The 19,149-nt window shown below is 38.3% G+C and overlaps 1 pseudogene; it reads right to left on the minus strand.

Annotated features, from left to right (window-relative positions):
- Nucleotides 1–1,049: 1,049 nt before the first annotated feature.
- On the minus strand, nucleotides 1,050–1,889 carry LOC121104226 (annotated as a pseudogene).
- Between the last annotated feature and the right edge of the window lie 17,260 nt (nucleotides 1,890–19,149).

The following is a 19,149-nucleotide window of genomic DNA, read 5'->3' on the forward strand; positions in this document are numbered from 1 at the left end:
AAATTTATCTAAATGGAATCCCACAGCATGGACTCTTTGTGTTAGTGACTCACCCAGATTGCTGCATGCCTCAGTATTTCTTCTTATGCAGAAAAGAATTCCACTGCTTGAATATACTATATTTTGTTTATCCATTTTCCTATTGATAGACATTTAGGCTGATACAAGTACTTACAGTGTCGAATAAAACTTCTGTGATCATCCTTGTATATCTTTGTGTAGACATGTATACTAATTTCTCTGCTGGATAGGATTGGAATTACTGGATCATCACGTGGGCATTTGTTTAATTTTAGCAGATGTGACCAAATAGTGTAAACTCTTTTATGAAAGTTCACAGAATTTAGAGAACTATTTCAAAGAAGTCAAAGTGAATGTGAATTAAGAAAAAAAGTCATGAGAGTAGGAAGGATGAAGAAACCAAGAATGGCAATATGGTGATGACTGTTGCAGCTGGCTGATGAATATACGGAAGTTCATTATACTAATTTCATTACTTTTGTATATTTTTGAAATTTTCCGTAATGAAAAGTTTTGAGGCATAAACTTTAGTCACTTTAAAATTTTGATAACTTTTGAAAGAATAGTTTCATTCTTCAGAGTAGTTGTCTAAGAAGCATTTTCACAAGGGCATAGACCATGAGAAAGGAGCAATGCAGATTCTCTTTTAAAGGTTTGCCAAGGGGGCACCTGGATGGCTCAGTTGGTTAGCCTATGACTCTTGATTTTAGCTCAGGTCATGATCTCAGGATCGTGGGATTGAAACCCAAGTCAAGCCCCAAGTTGAGCCCCAACTTGAGCCATGTGCCTAGCACAGAATCTGCTTTTCCTTCTCTTTCTGCCCCTCCCCACTGAAAATATCAGCTCATTCCACATGGTAAAGGTCAGTGTTGTTTCATGAAGTCTGCAACATTTATGAGAGTTTATGTGTACTAGCTCTCAATATAAAACCCAATATTTATTGGGTACCATAATCACAAAAGTTTGAAAGCCATTGCTTAAAGCAGAGTTGTCGGGCTTCTCCAGTGACCAAGCAAAAGGATCTATGACTAAAACATCAAGTGGGTGATTTGAGGCCAAGTCTTCTTACAATACAGTCAAAGGATGTGAAGGGCTCACTCACTCCCTCAGATGGAAATGAAATTGAGTTGCCCTACCCAGAAGATATCATCACTCTGTTCACCACTATCATCAACTTTTTGACTGACAGAACAAACATGCCTCTTTCATCAAGGATGGAATCTGAGCCTCCCAGAGTGGCATTTTTTTTTTTAGCCTTTTGTACAATTTTATTTTCTCCCTTTAACCATAATAATATGATATCCAAATTTTATCTTAACCGGAGGGTCTGTAAACACAGGTTTAGCCAGCCCACTCACAAGCAAGGCAAACGCTTCTTCTTGAAATGGTCCCGCCATGGAATCTCTGGTCATCCAACCCAAGTGTCCCCTTGGCTGGCTTTATCTTCACAACACTGTGCTGCCACTTCATTGAATCTCATTCCAGACTTTAACTTTTCCATGGCTTCCATAATTTTCCCATGTTTTTCTCACTGAATGTGTCTGACCTTTACTCCATTGCCACCCTGTGGGACCGTGAGTCTTCTTGTCAGAACTGTCACTCCTGGAGGCTGCTCCCCCTCTCTTCCCTTCCCTGGAATTGCTTTTTCCCTTGGCCAGCATCTGTGAAACTTGCAGTTGAACTCTCAACTCCAGTGTGGCATTTTTTTTTTTTAATGTGTGATATAAAGGCACTGACATCTTCAGATTTTTTCAAAGTATATGGAAAACATTTACAGTCAATGAGAATTCAGTATGTCTGTCTCTCTTTTGTACTTGAAATTAATTTTACCAATATTTTTTCAGGACTTTTTTTCTTCCTTTACTTCATTTTTTTTTCAAATCTATTCTTTTTTTTTTTTTTTAAGTAAACTCTACCCCCAACATGGGGCTCAAACTCATGACCCCAAGATCAAGAGTCACATACTCTACCATCTGAGCCAGCCAGGTGCCCTGTATGTCATATTATTTTAAACCAATCTTGCAGCCCAGAGTCAAGTTAACATGATGTGGAGGTCCCACTATGTCCCATTATAGGATGTTCTTTGTGGTAGCATATAAGCTCCCTATACCCTTTGCAATTCCTATTTGTTCCTGTACCAGTATGGTAAACATAAACCTTGATTTCCCTGAATACTGAACTATATTCTAATGAGCTTTGAACATACAGAACACAAGATACTTTGTTCATTTAGCAGAAATGGAATTCCTCAACCAAAAGGTGTTATCTTAACCTGGGGGTTGGTGCACAAACCTGATACAAAAAAATTACACTTTCTTTTCACATCAAACTAAAATTTAGCACTTCCTTCAATTACAAATGTAGGCAACAAACCTCAATATTATTTGCAGTACCTATGGTTGTGTTACAGATATTTTCATGTCACATCAGAGATGTTACAAATATCTTAAAATATCATTCATACTCATCATTACTTCGAAATATGACAGTTAATTGACCTAACACTACATCTATTTAATGTGTTAAGTATTGTACGTATTGATATTTTTAAGATTTGATAACTTTAGGGGCGCCTGGGTGGCACAGCAGTTAAGCGTCTGCCTTCGGCTCAGGGCGTGATCCCGGCGTTATGGGATCGAGCCCCACATCAGGCTCCTCCGCTATGAGCTTGCTTCTTCCTCTCCCACTCCCCTGCTTGTGTTCCCTCTCTCGCTGGCTGTCTCTATCTCTGTCAAATAAATAAATAAAATCTTTAAAAAAAAAAAAGATTTGATAACTTTATTTTAATATAATCAATTTATTTTATAATCCTATATATTTTATGTTATGCATTTTAAAAATTATTGTGAGAAAAAGCCATGGGGTTCACCAGATTCCTAAAGTGTGTCAAGTGCTTAGAATATGCCCAGCTCATATCAGCACAACATAAGTTTTATTTAAACAACAAAAATAAATTTAATAGGTTACTAGTGGGGAGTGGCACAGAGTCACGGTCTGGCAAGGCTAGGTGATGGAGGGAAGAAAGTTAAAAAGAAAATGGGAAAAAAATAATTTCTAAATAAAACCCCACTATGTACCACATGATCCGTTAATGCATGTTTATATAATTTTATGCTTATTTATAAAGCAAATCTTAAAAACAGAAGAGCAAATTTAAATCTCTTATAGGTGTTTGAAGTCACTTTTTTCTGACACTATATTTAGAGCTTAAAGATAAAATACTCTTCACAAAAAGCCGGAGACAGGGCATCTGCAAAAAGACCAACTACAGCAAAATCAACTACTGAGACCACACCCTGTGTTTCTTGGTGTAGAACAAGCTCCAGTTATTGAACTACAGCAGAGTTTTATTAAAAAATAAGACAGATGAGATTTAAGAAAAGCATTATCATCTGCACTGTGAAAATCCTTTAACTGTATGGCTTTGGGGCAGCTCACTTAGGGACCAAAAAAAAAAAAAAAAAAAAAATGGCAAGTAATGTGTTATAAGATATATTATGAGAAAGCCAAACCACCACCTTTAGACTCTACCAGGTCCTTCCCCAGGACACCACCCATCAGCTACAGACCTCCTGGTATGGTGACACTCTCTAAACTTGCCATGTCTGAGGATTATTCTCTTCCAGACAATAAAGTCCAAAGTGGGCCTCAGTCAGTTATCTTTTCTGCAAAGTAAAAAGTCCCATCTCAAGGTTAGAGTATGAGCACCACCACTAGGCTTCTATTCACCCTCAATATATTTTCCTTACTGTAGCTAAAACCATTGTTTCTAAACTCATATGTGATCCTCTCAATCTCTCCTTTCAAAAAACCTTTTAGGTTCCCCATTTCTCTTAAGATCTGGACAAAAGTCCTTCATGTGGCTTCCACAGGCCTGCACGGCCTCACCTGAGCCTTGCCCTCCAGCCTTGCCCACCACCACATTCCCCTCTTCACTGCTCCAGCATCCCAGGCCTCTCCAGTTCCGTGTATTCTCTGTACCTCCCCCCTTCTGCAGGCCCTTTGCATGTGCTCATGCCTCCAACTAGAATGTTCTTCCCACCCTCTTCCCCAAGGTAAAGCTTTTGCATCCTTCAGATCTCAATGTCAGTCCAAGCATCAGTGTATCAGAAAAGCCACCCACACCTCCCTGATTACCATGTTTCATCAAGTCAGTGATGCATGTTTCTTTCCCCTTAAGCATGAGAGTGTGTCCTATAAGTAAATGGAGTCTCCCAATCACTGCTGGCCCAGATTAAAGTCAAATTCTTCCAGCAAGATTTGTACTTGCTTCTACCAGTCATCTCAGGGAACTACCAACCTGAAATCCCTTTAAATTCTCTGCTTGAGTTTTTTGGACACAGTATCGACGTGAATTCACATTGAAAAACCTTTAGTACTGACTTGGCATTGGAATTCTTAGGGGAGTTTTATTTTCCTCCTACCACCCCGTGCTAAGGTTGAGACCAGCAAGTTTCCTTGCTGTGCCTTACTGTGAGATCATTTTTTCCTCATTTACCCTTTTATTGAGTAGGACAGCCCTTGGTACCCAAGCTAAAGGTGGCATTCCCTTTTAGGGTTCCATTGTGTGATTTTTTTTTATTAGTGGTATACAGAATAATCATGCATTATATAAAGATTGTCTCTAAATTTTAAAGAAATACTGAGGTTTAAATTCCAGCTTTCTTACTTGCCACAGCTGTAGTTTCAGCTTTGTTCCTATTATGTGACTAAATCTACCTCCCTTACTACACTATAAGCTCCATGGGGACTGGGACATGAGACCTCATTTTTTTCATCATTGCAACCCTAGTGACCTACACAGAGCTTGATTTCAATATTAGGTGCTCATTTAATGTTAACTGAATAAATGAATGAGTTGACAGAGGAAAGGATGAATTAAGGAGATAATTAATACACATACTGTCAAGCCCATTTGACTTACCACCTTTCCAAATCAACCAGACCTGTGATCCTTTAGATTTAGTGCCATGAGAACTAGAAATCCATACCTGAGGAGAATCACACACCTGCCAGCCCATCCAGATCCTTTAGACCTCTACTCCATTCCTCTTTTACCTCTCAGACCACTCCCTGCCTTTCCCCTCTGCCTGATTCTCCACCCTTGACGCTTTGACGCATGGTAGAGCCCTGCCATGAACAAGAGATGTGCCTCAGTGCTGATCTGACTGGACTTGACTCACCAGCCACATCCTCTGGTTTTTCCTATCAAGATACCATTATTTATTCGGGGGGGTGGGGAGGAAGCCAAGAGTCCTGTGCTGGATACCCAAGTGAGCAGTAGCCCTTGACTCTTCAGAGCCAAGTGAGATTCAGGTTTCTTAGTCTCCATTTCTATCATCCCTCGGCAAACCAATCCCACTATAGTTTTCTTAACTGTGAGCATATTTTTCTCCAGATTCTAAACTCTTTGTGCCAGGGACCATAATACAAGGAATTATGGTTAAGAACCCTGATTTGGAGTCAGACAAACTGTATTTGAATCCTTGCTCTGCCACTCTGTGGTTGAGCAAATTCCTTAACCTCTCTATGGCTTTTTCCACATTAATAAAATGAGGATAATGGCTGCCTCATGGTGTGTAAAGTGTAGGAAAGCAGATTCCCAATAATACTGCCTTTGAGGCCATCATCCTCTAGCTCTGAGCCCCTGGGTTTTTTACTGTGTTTCTGATGTATTCTGTTCTGAGTTCCAGTGTCCACCCTAAACTCTGAGATTGGGGACCTGTCTGGAGACTATGCTACCTGCTGCCAGATGCTCTTGATACCTGTTGTTTTTCTGCCTTCCTGGTGTCCAGGTATCACCAGTTCTCAGACTCCCCCATTATCTTCTCTACCCACACACACCAGCATCCTCACAGCTCATGAAATCTTTGTGCCTAAACACCGTTCTCACTTGAAGAGGTTCTCACCTCTGATAGCCTACCTACCTGGCTGGCAGGGTAATCTACCCATGAACATCACCCTCTCCCTGTTTTACTAGTTAGTTCCCAGGATTCAATCCTATCCTGTCTGGCCAGTACTACAACCTTCAGAACTCAAGTTCTATCACCAGGAAAGTCACTTCTGATTTAAAAGGCATAGATAGAATACAGTAAATGGTCTCTACCAAGGCTGACTTCAGACCAAGTTTCCAAAGTCAGTAAAGACTGTCATGCCCCCACATTTTAGCCTCTATCCTACATGAGTCCTCATGCTGCCATGAGTGCATGATTCTTGGTTTAAAAAACAAAAACAGCCATAAAGTACATATTGGAATAATTATAGAAATTTGAATATAGAATGTATATTAAGTAATGATATCTAATTAATTTACCTAAATTACTTTTCTTGAGTGTGATAACTGTGTTGTGTTTATACAAGGATGTTATGCTAAAATATTTAGAGGTAAAGTGTTATGCTGTGTGAAACTTATTCCTATATATAGAGAGACAGACAGACACACACACACACACATATATACTCAGAGACAGACAGAAGAGAGTCGAAAATATGGCAAAAGATTAACTGGTGACCTAGATAAAAGGTATAAGGTGTTCACTACAATTTTTTTCAACTTTTTGCTAAGTTTGACATTTTTCAATATAAAATGCCAAGGGAAAAAGTATAAAAGAATGAAGCTGTTTCTTTTGATATTTAGGGAAGAAGGAGGTTGAGAAAGAATTTGTAACAGTAAAAAACATAGCAAGAAGCATGGTATTTCAGATGGAAACACCCTACCTTCCAAGAGCTTCTCGAAGAAAAGTGATGCTGGTCCCTTATTTGTACTGAAAGTCCCTCCTTTTCTTGGAGCAAGCACGTGCTGAATGGTGAGATGTATACAGTGCTTCATAGCACCTCACATACATTATGCATTCGACGCTGATGACCAATCTGAGAAGGAGGCAGGACAGGCACTGTTACATTCATCTCACAAATAAGGAATCAGAACCCCAGAGAGGTGGTATTTGGCTCCAGTAACTACAGCTTAATACATGGCAGAAGTAGGTCTTAATCCCCAAATCCCCTTCCATCCTCAGTCAGTATTTTTTCTCCACAAAAACTGCTGTTCACAATACCATGACTATTCATTCATTTAATTGACTAGGGGGCGCCTGGCTGGCTGGATCAGTAGAACATGTGACTCTTAATCTCAGGGTCATGAGTTCAAGCCCCACCTTGGGCATAGAGATTACTTTTAAAATGAATGAATGAATGAATGAATGAATGAATGAATAAAACCACATTATTAAAAAAAGAGATGACTATCATTTCATTGACTAATATTTATTATGTGCTAACCATATGTTCAGGACAATGGATATAAAAAGCTGAATAAAATATTTGTTCAACAATATTCATAGAGCATATATTCATTCAAAAAATTCTTATTAGGCTCTAAATGCCAGGTTGGGTGTGGGGATACCACGCTAAATGAGACCTTCTAGGGGAGCAAAACCAAGAAGGGAGACTGAAGCTTCAGACACAATGTGAAGAATGCCATCGGAGTAAAAAACACAAATGTTCTGGCCAAATGAAAAACACTACGACCCCCTCCCTTACCATGATGATAATCCCACTTTATTGGAATTACTTGTCTTAATATTCACCTTCCCCTACTAGAGCATCTTCCCGCTACAACAGTCCCCGTTTATCCACTGAGGGACACCTTCCAAGATCCCAAGTGGATACCTGAAACCGCAAATAGTGCCGGAACCCTGTATTTACTGTTTTTTTCCTGTACACACGTTTTTCCCCTACATACATACGTATGATGTTTAATTTAAAATGAGGCATAGTAAGAGATTGACCGCAAAAACTAATAATAAAATAGAACACTTAAAAAAATACACTGTAAGAAAAGTTATGTGAATATGGTCTCTCACTCTCTCTCAAAATATCTTACTGCACTGCACTTACCCTTCATGGGACTCTGTGAGATGATAAAAAGCCTACGTGATGAGATGACGTGAGGGGGATGTCGCAGGCGTTGTGACGTCAGAAGGAGGCTGACCCGCTTTCCCTGCGGGATTAGCGGCGGGAACGGAAACCGCGGAGAGCCAAGCCGCTAATAAAGGAGAACTACTTTATACCCCAAGCCCCAAGCAACAGTGTCAGAAACAGAGGAGGTGCTGAGTAAATATGTGGAAAATAAAGAAGGAAGGAGGGAGGGGAGGGAGGAGGGAGGAAGGAAAGAAAGGAGGGAGGGAGGGGGGATGGAAGCAATATCTTACTCCGAAATCCAATCTAACCAGTTAGGTTAGGGTATTTATAGCACCTCCTTTTCTTACAACCCACTTGCCAACCAGCAGTGGCCCATGTCTCATTGTCTTTGATGCAACATCTCCGGAGAAGTGAGGAAGAAGGCACTGTGGGTGAGGCACGCCCACAAAATCAGCAAATCTCATCCTTGAGCCCACAAATGCTCCTGAGGGCAAAGCTTCATGAATCGCTTTAGGTATATCCAGGGATGTTTTAGGAAGTTCACAGAAGAGCCCTCTCAGTCACTCCCCCGGGCTTTATGCTCTGCTAAGAGCTACACTTTTTGTCAGTGCTGTTATGAATGGAATTGAAGAGTTGTAAGGAAAGAATTAAGGCATCAGAGCCATAATGTGTGTGTGTGTGTGTGTGTGTGTGTGTGTGTGTGTGTGTGTGTTTTCATCAATCACCTGTATCTTCAAGTAGAGACCCTGAAGAAAACCCAGCATGAGGTCCCAAATTCAAAGCTCCACAGGCCTGCCACAGATATCTGACCTGTGCCAAATTTTCAATATTTCAGCAGACGAGGAAGAATATGATGCTGAAGAGTCTCTCAAATATTCTTCCAGCTTATATCTACTTTGAACTACTTGATGCAGTTCTGTGATTAGAATTATCATTGTCATTCTAAAGAGTAAGGGTATAATTCAAATGTACAGGGTGTCACAGGACAATACATACCATATCCTCAAGTGCTCAAACTTGAGGATATGAATTGACAAGATCAGGAAGTTAAAGCAAAGCAGAGCTGTGGCAAAATCCAAACCCAAACTGGGGCCACGATTTCCATGTTCTTGGTACATAGAGGCTTTCTATTTTCTGCAAATTAGAACTTCCCAAAGTTTCCCAAAGTGGCAAGGATTTACTCTTCACTCCTCAAACCTGAATCCCTCGAAAGCAGAGCTCTCTGCTTTGTCAATTACACCCTCATGTGTTATTCCAAAAAGGAAAAGTTGAGCCCAGTTCTTCCTCCCTGCTTCCCCTTCCCCTGATAAAACTAAGCATATTCAGATATTTCACAGACTCCTTCAGATATCATATAATAAGGTAATGCTTGTGGGTATAAAAATTATTTAATACAATAATACATTTTCTCAAGGTCAACATTTTACTAAAATCTTTAATTTCCCAAAGCATGGAGTGAAAAGGAAGGATGAAGTTAGTTAATACTAAGAAGGAATACTGGTTTTTGCCTCTTAGGAAGCCAAGATGACCACTATTTTCTTTCAAATAAAGAAAAGCAAATGGGTTTTCTAAGACAGAGTTGGTGATCCAGAAATCGTCTAGGATTATAAAAAGAATATTTTGTTTAAGGCTTACTATATAAGATAGATGCTATTATGCCTGTTAATAAATGGAGAAATCATAATTTGGAATGGTTAATACTGCCCCCAAGGTCATAAACCTACCAAGTGATGGAACTAAAGGTAAAATCCAGGTAGTCAGATGCTCTCAGTGAAGGAATAAATTTCAAGGCAGAAAATAATGACTAGTTTCTCACTGCAATGAGGTATGTTTCCATTAAACCTTGAAATAATTCATCTGTCCATAAATATAGGTAATTAGAATATACCTTGGGAGGATGTGGCCTTAAAACATAGCCCCTAGCTCCATTTCTATGCTGGAAAATTTGGTTGTCAGTATTGAATATTCAGAAGTTATTTCCCTCACAGGCCAAAACCATTTTAAATCTTCTGAAAAAGATAAACAGCAAATTCTAAAGTAAGATCCTTTATTTACTAGTGATTGTGCACATTTTCTTGCCATTTGTAGTCTTTTTCCTGGGCTCTTTACTTTTCTTATTGATCAGCACATAGCAGACATTAAATGCTGCATTGAATGAATGAATGAATGAATGAATGAATGAATGAATGAATATCACTGCCACTCTATCTTGGGCAACTGTTTAAGACCTAGTGACTGGTGGTTCTGATCCTTGGCTATTTCAGTTACCTTTTGCTGCCTAACAGGTTACCCAAAACTTAGTTGGTTAAAACAATAACAATTCATTATTTCTCATGTTTCTACAGGTTGATGTATTCAGCTGGGCAGTTTTTCTGCTCTGCATGGTATTGCCTGTATCACTTATGTGGCTACATTCAGTAAGGAGCTGGACTGGGGTACCTCAGTGTTCTTCCACATGGGCTATCTCTATCTAATCTTCTAGGAATTCTACACATGGCCTCTCCGTGCAGCAGAGTATCCTCGACTTCCATGCAGCAGCTGGGTTCTAGAAGAAAGTATTCCAAGAAGACCAGCCTCAAAATGCAAACATTTACCAGGTACTCATATGGTTGAACCCAGACTCAATGTGGGAGGGGACAATAGCATGAATCTAGGAGGTGTGATTCATTTAAGCCACCGGTATAATAGTCTAGTCCATAGGCCAACTTGTTTCCACTTCCCATCTCTTTGGTATGAATTGGTCTGGAATAGTAGAATTCTAACTGTCAGGATCCTTTTAGTTAGAAGTAACAAAAATTCAACTCAGACAAACTAAAGCCAAAACCAAAATATACGGACTCATGTAATTATAAACGCAGGCATAGTTGGACCCAGGTGCTCCAATATTGTGTTTGGGACTCCCTTTCCCTCCATGTCTTGGCTCTGCTTGAGTCCATGTTAGCTTTATTTTCTGAAAAACAATTGCCACGTGATGAAAAAAAAATCAACAATCCATGTTTGAATGGTTTTCATAGCCCACAATCTCAGGAGCGAGCCCTTATGACTTTTGATTTCTCCAAAGAAACTATTTCCAGTGAGCCAGTGGAAAGGGTGTTTTAGTCCATTTTTTACTGAAAGAATGGTGGCACCAGTTGCTATTGCTGTATAACAAATTGTTATAAAACTTAAGTGGCTTAAACTCATATAAATAAACATAAAATAAATTCATTTTATTATCTCATGGTCCATGTGGGTCAGAAATTGGATACTGGTTCTATTGGGCAGTTCTGGCTCAAGATCTCGAGTGGTGATAGTCATACAGTGATTGGAGCTAGAAGTGAGGTAGGGGTGTGGGGTCAGCAGGAGCAGATGGGAGCGGGCCAGGTATCTCCCTCTATGTATAGTTTCAGGGCTTCTCCACGTGGTCTCTCCATATGGGATAATTTGAGCTTCCTCACAGCATGATGGCCTGAGGGTAGGTGGACAGCTTACGTGGCTGCGCAGACCTCCAGCATGAGTGTTCTAACAATTGAAGTGAAAGATGCATCATCTTTTGTGTCCTAGACCCAGAAGTCATGCAGCATCACTTCTGCATTCTGTTGGTTATAAGTGAGACATAAGAGATTCAAGAGAAGAGGAATTAGACTCCACCTTTTGTCAGTGGGGCAAGTATCTGTAAGAACACGTGGACTGAGAAATATTCTTTCGGCCATCTTTGGAAAATATAATCTGCCACAGCAGCCTTGCTAGGGCTCTGGCTTGATGCAGGAGCTTCAGTTCCAATGTATACCTTACGTGGGCCCAGCTTATCATGATGTCATGCTACAAACAGGTTTCTCCGATTTCAAATTACCTCTTTGTTTCAAGTATCCAAGGATTTCCATTTCTTTTTTTAGAGATATGATTTAGTTGTGTTTCTGTTCTCATATTTTATCCATCAGGCCCATGTGTTAGTAGTGGGAGGAGAAACAGTGTTAGCCCAGTTCATATGCCCAAAACTGGATTTCAACTCTGTTCCTTGTCTCCGGAAACTTCAGTACCATTTGGCAAAGATTGCCACCAAATTTAAATTAAGTTTATTCTCAAGTTTTAAATTGAGAGAATAAAGCACATGAACCTTTTTAGTTCTCTTGTCATGAACCTCTTTAGTTCTCTCTTAAACCCAAATATAAGAAGTACAATGAGTCTTGAGCAAAATAGAGTCATACATATATGGCAGTGAACTACAGAACATAAAAAATTTGAAAAAGTCTTGAAAACAAGAAGAGAGAAAAGATATATGACTTACAGAAAAACAATTAGTCAGAAATCAGTTATTTCAAAAGTAACAAGGTGAACTAAAATACAGCGAATATTGCCAACATGTTGACCAACAATAATTATCGATTAAAATTCTATACTGAGCTAAAACATCACATGACTGAAAATGAAAACAAAACAGACAGATTGAATTAATAATCGTTAAGCCATGGCAGAAAGAACTACTGAAAAGGAAAGGAAGGAAATTAAATCCAAGTGAGCAAGTGAGTTGTAAGAAGCAATGATAAGCATAGAAATCATAAACATATGGAGCATAAATCAGTTCATTCAGAAGTTCTTTCAAGTCATTAAGGTACAAACTAAAAGGTAGAATGGCCCTGATACATTTCTGATACATTCCTGATACATTCCTTTCAGCATTTATCTGATCTACTGGGTGGTGGTTCATACAAGTGCCAACCCTTGCAGAAGTGACCATGAGATCCTGTTACTATACATTAGACATCTCTATTAATTATGACAGTAAAGACGTACAGATAGTTACATGCAAACTAAACTCTCAAACAGGTAATATAAAATATCTGTGATTGAGGGGCGTGCGGGTGGCTCAGTTAGTTAAGTGTCCAACACTTGATTTTAAAACAAACTAAAAGGCAAAGAGGAAAGGAAAAAAAAACAAAACATCCAAGAACTGAGGGACAGTTTTATTTTCAAAAGGTCTAATATGTGTGTAATTTGAATACCAGGAAAGAAAAGAGAGAGAGAGAAAAGGAGGAAGGAAGGACATCAATATAAGTTCATTTTTAGTTTCATGTAGATATAAATGTTCACACATAGAAATATTGTAAAAATGTATATGTACACAGGCTAAGATACACCTGTATATTTGCTTGCTCTATTAGCTAAAAGGGCATGGAAGCAAGATAGGCCCGTGGCAACTAGCACGCTTAGTGCTCAAAACTTGGTTTCCAATACCATTCACCACTCAAAGGGCTGGTTAGGATTCTTCGGAGAAATGGCTAATTCAATGACTAGAGCAGAAAATACACAAAAAGAGCCTAGAGCATTTCTGTAGTGCCAGAAAATTAAAAAATACTAAAACATAAACAAAACCACTGGAAAATTTTGAGCAAGAAAATAAAGCAACGTTGAGTTATAACTCAACATATAAAGATCTACGATATAAATAAACAAATGGGGAGGGGTGGACAAATCTACACAGAAATATTGAAAATAATTTACATAGATACTCTGCTCTCGAAGAGATGGAACATAACTTCCCACTTCTTAAGTGTGGGCTCTGCACAGTGACTTCCTTCCAAAAAGTACAGTACTGAAAAGGGGGGAAAGAGTAACTTGATAGCAGAGAAACTTGACAAGTATTACCTCAGACAGGTAATCAAGGTTAACATCAACAATGACAAATGATGGTGATAGTATGTTCCTTAGATATGATGTGATGAGAAGGGTACTTTACCTGTATGGTCTCCCCCCAAAACACAAAACCACAGTCTAATCATGAGAAAAAAATCAGACAAATCTCAACTGAAGGGCATTCTACAAAATACCTGACTAGCGCTTCTCAAAACTTCCAAGTTCATCGGAAACAAGTGCTGTCTGAGGGATCTGTCAGAGCCAAGAGGAACCTAAGGAGACATGTCAACTAAATGCAATGTGGTATCCTGGATGAGATCCTGGGACAGAAAAAGGACATCAGGTAAAGGCTAAGGAAATCTGAACACGGACTTCACTTAATAATTTATCAGTATTGGTTCATTAATTGTAACCAGTGCACCATACTGATGTAAGAAGTTAATAATAGGGGAAACTGGGGGGGGGGGCAATATTTATCTTCATAAATTTTCTGTAAACCTAAAACTGTTTTAAAATTGAAAGTTTAGGGGCACCTGGGTGGCTCAGTTGGTTAAGCACCGGCCTTTGGCTCAGGTCATGATTCCAGGGCCCTGGGATCGAGTCCCGCATCCAGCTCCCTGCTCAGCGGGGAGCCTGCTTTCTCCCAGTCCCTCTGCTGCTCCCCCTGCTTATGTGTGTGTGCTCTCTCTCTGTCAAATAAATAAATAAAATCTTTAAAAAAAATGATGGACATCTCTTTAAAAAAATAAAATAATAAAAAAAATTAAAAGCTTATTTTTAAAATTAAAGTGAATGCTACCAAAAGAGAGAATATGTGCACACATGAGCAGAGAATAGAAGGAATGTAAATAGTGAAAAGTCCAAGGTGAGTATGAACCTGGAGGGTGAATAGTTGAGAGCTGATCTGCGTAAAACATAGTCACAGAATTGCCAGAAGACTTAAAGCTTTGTCACTCCAGGGGAAACTTTAGAAATGCAGAGTCCCAGGCAGCAACCCAGGGACCTACCAAATAAGAACCTGCATTTTAACAAGATCTACAGATGATTTATATGCACATTAAACTTTTATTTAAAAGGCACTAGCTTAGTGGCTATCAATTATAAATTGCCTATCCTTACCTCCCCCGCAAAACCCTTCTACTAGTAAATCTCAAGAATTCAGCTTTTCTGATAGACACATTTGCTTACAAAAGTTGATGTAGGTGTCTCGGACTCTAATTCTAAAAACATTTCTAACAGGACAGACTATAGCCTGGATCTCTGGACAAATACATTTTTTTTTTTTTTTAGATTTTATTTATTTGAGAGAGAGAGAGTACAAGCAGAGGGAGCAGCAGAGGGAGAAGCAGGCTCCCCACTGAGCAGAGACCCCCCGATTGGGGCTCAGTCCCAGGACTGCGGAGATCATTACCTGAGCCAAAGACAGACACTTAACTGACTGAGCCACCCAGGCGCCCCTAGACAAAGAAAGTCTTAATCTTACTCTAAGTTCTGTCCTAGTTAACCAACCCTCTAACAACTTAGAGAGTTGGGATGGGGAGTGTCTTTTTAAAAAGCGAAGTGTGTATTGACCAGTTCCAGGTATTGATATACATGAGCTCACTCCAAAGAGAAAGGAAAAGGCTTTTTCCTCTACCCAGGTGAAGGTGTGTTCACCTGAATCTAGAGTGGAGTATCAGGCAGAGTAATTACACGTGGAATAAGGACTATAAGCTCCAGATTACTCTCAGGAAACATTTCTGAGTCTAAACGCACTTTTTAATTAGCTCTTCCAATAGCATCATGCTAATTGGCTAATTTGGAAATGATATGAGACCCTGTGTGCTTTAAAGGAAATCTGTTTGTTGATATATTTATTTGCACCTGAGACTGTCTTATTGCTGGCAGGACAGATATTATTAAAACAGAATCACCTGCTTATTTTAACCAGATTTTTTTAACGAACACACATGAATTGGATTATCCCTAGGGTTTCAGGAGGAAGTATTAGCATTTTGAGTGATGGGAAATTGCCACTTAGCTGGGAAATAAATGAGCTTTAAATAGATCCCATTATTTTTTACAAGGTTATTATTGTAAATGTTTCATAATAGAAGAAATGCCCTTCAAGTCTATCCTCATTGTTGGTTTATGATTGGGGTGTTAACCTCTAACTAGCCCGGCTCTTCACATCAAGCCATAGTGAGTTTTCATATTTTTACTCTATAAAATAAAATTATCTTTTATTGGTCCACATAATATTTCCAACAAGTTTCTGTATTTGTTAGCTATGTTGTGAAGAAAAATGTATTAAGTTTGGCTTTTTAAAGTTGTTATGGGTTTAATATATTTTACCTTTAACAAAACTGTCTTGAACACTATAGAAACATGGATTCAGGTGAGAACATGGTGATATATTTGTATATTTATTTTTATCTCACTTGAATATTTCACACTGCTTTCCTTGTGTCACTAAGAGATGACACTTTATAATCCAAAGGAGCCTCCACTCTAGCTTACTATTTAAAATGTTCCTTTCCAGTCTAATTACTGCCACAAAATAACAAAAGAAGAAACTGTATGGATCACCCTGGATTTGGAAAGTGCAGTGGTGAACAGTCTTCTGTCTCCCTTTTTAACATTCTCCTTTTTATTCAGAGTATTACTGAGCCTCCGCCGCTATTCCGCACTGTGGGCTAAAGCTCCTCACGAAGTTTGGAAATGCTAGGGTGCCCCCTACCGTTGCAAGTGGGGAAGCACATTCCTGTGCAGTTCCATTCAGAGAACAGAACTCTTCTGAAAAGGGTATTTAATCAAAGTTCAGATTAGGCATGGTTAGTCACATGGTGGGTGGATGGAAGAAAGGAAGGGAGGAAGGGAGGCAGGGAGAAAGGGAGGAAGGGAAAGAAAGAAAACAGGAAACCTACCTGAGGATAATTTTTTTTCAGTATTTGTCAATTAAAAATTTTTTTTGTTTTATTTAAATTAAAGTTAGTTAACATACATTGTATTATTAATTTCAGGGTAGAATGTAGTGATTCATCAGTTGTATGTAATACCAAGTGCTCATTACATCAAGCGCCCTCCTTAATACACATCACCTAATTAGCCCATCCTCCCGCCCACCTTCCCTCCAGCAACCCTGTATGTCTCTATAGTTAAGAGTCTCCCTCTCTGTTTTTATCCTATTTTATTTTTCCTTCCTTTCCTTTTTAATTATTTTTTTCTGTTTTTTTAATTTTTGAGGAAGCTCCATACTGTTTTCTATAGTGGCTACACGAGTTTGCATTCCCACCAACAGTGCACCCAGAGGTTCCTTTTTCTCCACATCCTCGCCAACACTTGTTTGTGTGTGTTTGTGTGTTTATTTTAACCATTCTCACATATGTAAAGTGATATCTCATTGTGATTTTATTTACATTTCCCTGATGGTTAGTGATGTTGACCATCTCTTCATGTGTCTGTGGACCATCCTAATGTCTTCTTTAGAAAAGTGTCTATTCAGGTCCTCTGCTCATTTTTTAATTGGATTACTTTTAATTACATTTTAAATTTTATTTTATTATTAATTTTTTTGGTGTTAAGTTGTATAAGATCTTTAAATATTTTGAATGTTAACCCATCATCTGATAAATCATTTGCAGATATCTTCTTTCACTCAGTAGGTTGCCTTTTCTGTTTTATTAATGGTTTCATTTCTGTGCAAAAGCTTTTTATTTTGGTGTGGTCTTAATAATTTAATTTTCCTTTGTCTCCCTTGCCAGAGTAGACATATCTAGAAAAATGTATCTATAGCTGATGACAAAGAAATTACTGCCTTTGTTTTCTTCTAGGAATTTTGTGACTTTAGATCTGATCCATTTTGAGTTTGTTTTTGTGTATGGTATAAGAAAGTGGTCCAGTTTCATTCTTTTCCATGTAGCTTTCCAGTTTTTTCAATACCATTTGTCTTCTTCCCACTGTCTATTCTTGGCTACTTTGTCATAGATTAATTGACCATAAAAGCATGGGTTTATTTCTGGACTCGTTATTCTGTTCTATTATCTATGTGTCTATATTTTTCCAGTACCATACTGTTTTGATTACTACAGTTTGGTAGTGTATCTTGAAATCTGGGATTGTGATACCTCCAGCTTTTTTTTTTCCCCCAGATTACTTTGGCTGTCCAAAGGGTCTTTTGTGGTTCCATATGCATTTTAAGATTATTTGTTCTAGTTCTGTGAAAAATGTTGGTATTTTGTTAGGGACTGCATTAAATATGTAGATTAGTTTGGGTAGTACAGACATTTTAACAATATTTGTTCTTCCAATCCATGAGCACAGAATATCTTTCCATTTGTGATTTCTTAAATTTCTTTCTTTATAGTTTCTTTCTTTATAGTTTACAAAATACAAATCTTTCACTTCCTTGGTTAAGTTTATCCCTGGGTATTTTATTATTTTTTGGTGCAATTATAAGTGAGATTGTTTTCTTAATTTCTCTTTCTGCTAATTCATTATTACTGTATACAAATGCAACAGATTTCTGTACGTTAATTTTATGTCCTGTGACTTCACTGAACTCATTTATCAGTTCTAGTAGTTTTTTGGTGGAGTCTTTAGGGTTTTCTATATATAGTATCATGTCATCTGCAAAGAGTCAAAAGTTTTACTTCTTCCTTACCAATTTAGATATCGTTTATTTCCTTTTCTTATCTGATTGCTGTGACTAGGACTTCCAGTACTACGTTGAATAAAAATGGTGAGAGTGGACAACCTTGTCTTCTTCCTGATCTTAGAGGAAAAGCTCTCAGTTTTTCACTATTTATTAGCTCTGGGTTTTTCATCTGTGACCTTTATTACATTGAGGTATGTAAACCTAACCTATTCTGTTGAGAGTTTTTATCATGAATAGATGTTATACTTTGTCAAATGCTTTTTCTGCATCTACTGAGATGATATCATTTTTATCCTTTCTCTTGTTAATGTGATGTGTCATATTGCTTGATTTGCAAATATTGAATCACCCTTGCATTTCTGGAATAAACCCTACTTGATTGTGGTGAATGATCTTTTTAATGTATTGTTGGATTTGGTTTGCTAATATTTTGTTGAGGATTTTTGCATCTGTGTTCATCAGAGATATTGTAATTCTCTTTTTTTCTGTGTTGTCTTTATCTGGTTTTAGTATCAGGGTGATGCTGGCCTCCTAGAAAGAATTTGGAAACTTTCCTTCCTCTTCTATTTTTTGGAATAGCTTAAAAATAGTAATCAACTCTCTTTTCTCCTCTGATGTCCTTATAATGTGAATGTTATTACCCTTGATGGTGTTGCTGAGTTACCTTAACCTAGTCTCATTTTTTATTATTTTTCTTTTTCTTTTTGCTATTCAGCTTGGTTACTTTGCATTATCCTGTCTTCCAGCTCACTGGTGCATTCTTCCACCTTCTCTAATCTGCTATTGATTCCCTCTAGTGTATTTTTAATTTCAGTTATTGAGTTCTTGATCTCTGATTGGTTCTTTTTTTATATTTTCTCTTTGTTGAAGGTCTCACTGAGGTCCTCCACTCTTTTCTTAAGTCCAGTATCTTTATGACCGTTGCTTTAAATCCTTTATGAGGCATATTTTGTATCTTC

Source organism: Ursus maritimus, unplaced genomic scaffold, assembly GCF_017311325.1.
Source record: "Ursus maritimus isolate PB19 unplaced genomic scaffold, ASM1731132v1 scaffold_20, whole genome shotgun sequence".
Classification (NCBI taxonomy): domain Eukaryota; kingdom Metazoa; phylum Chordata; class Mammalia; order Carnivora; family Ursidae; genus Ursus; species Ursus maritimus.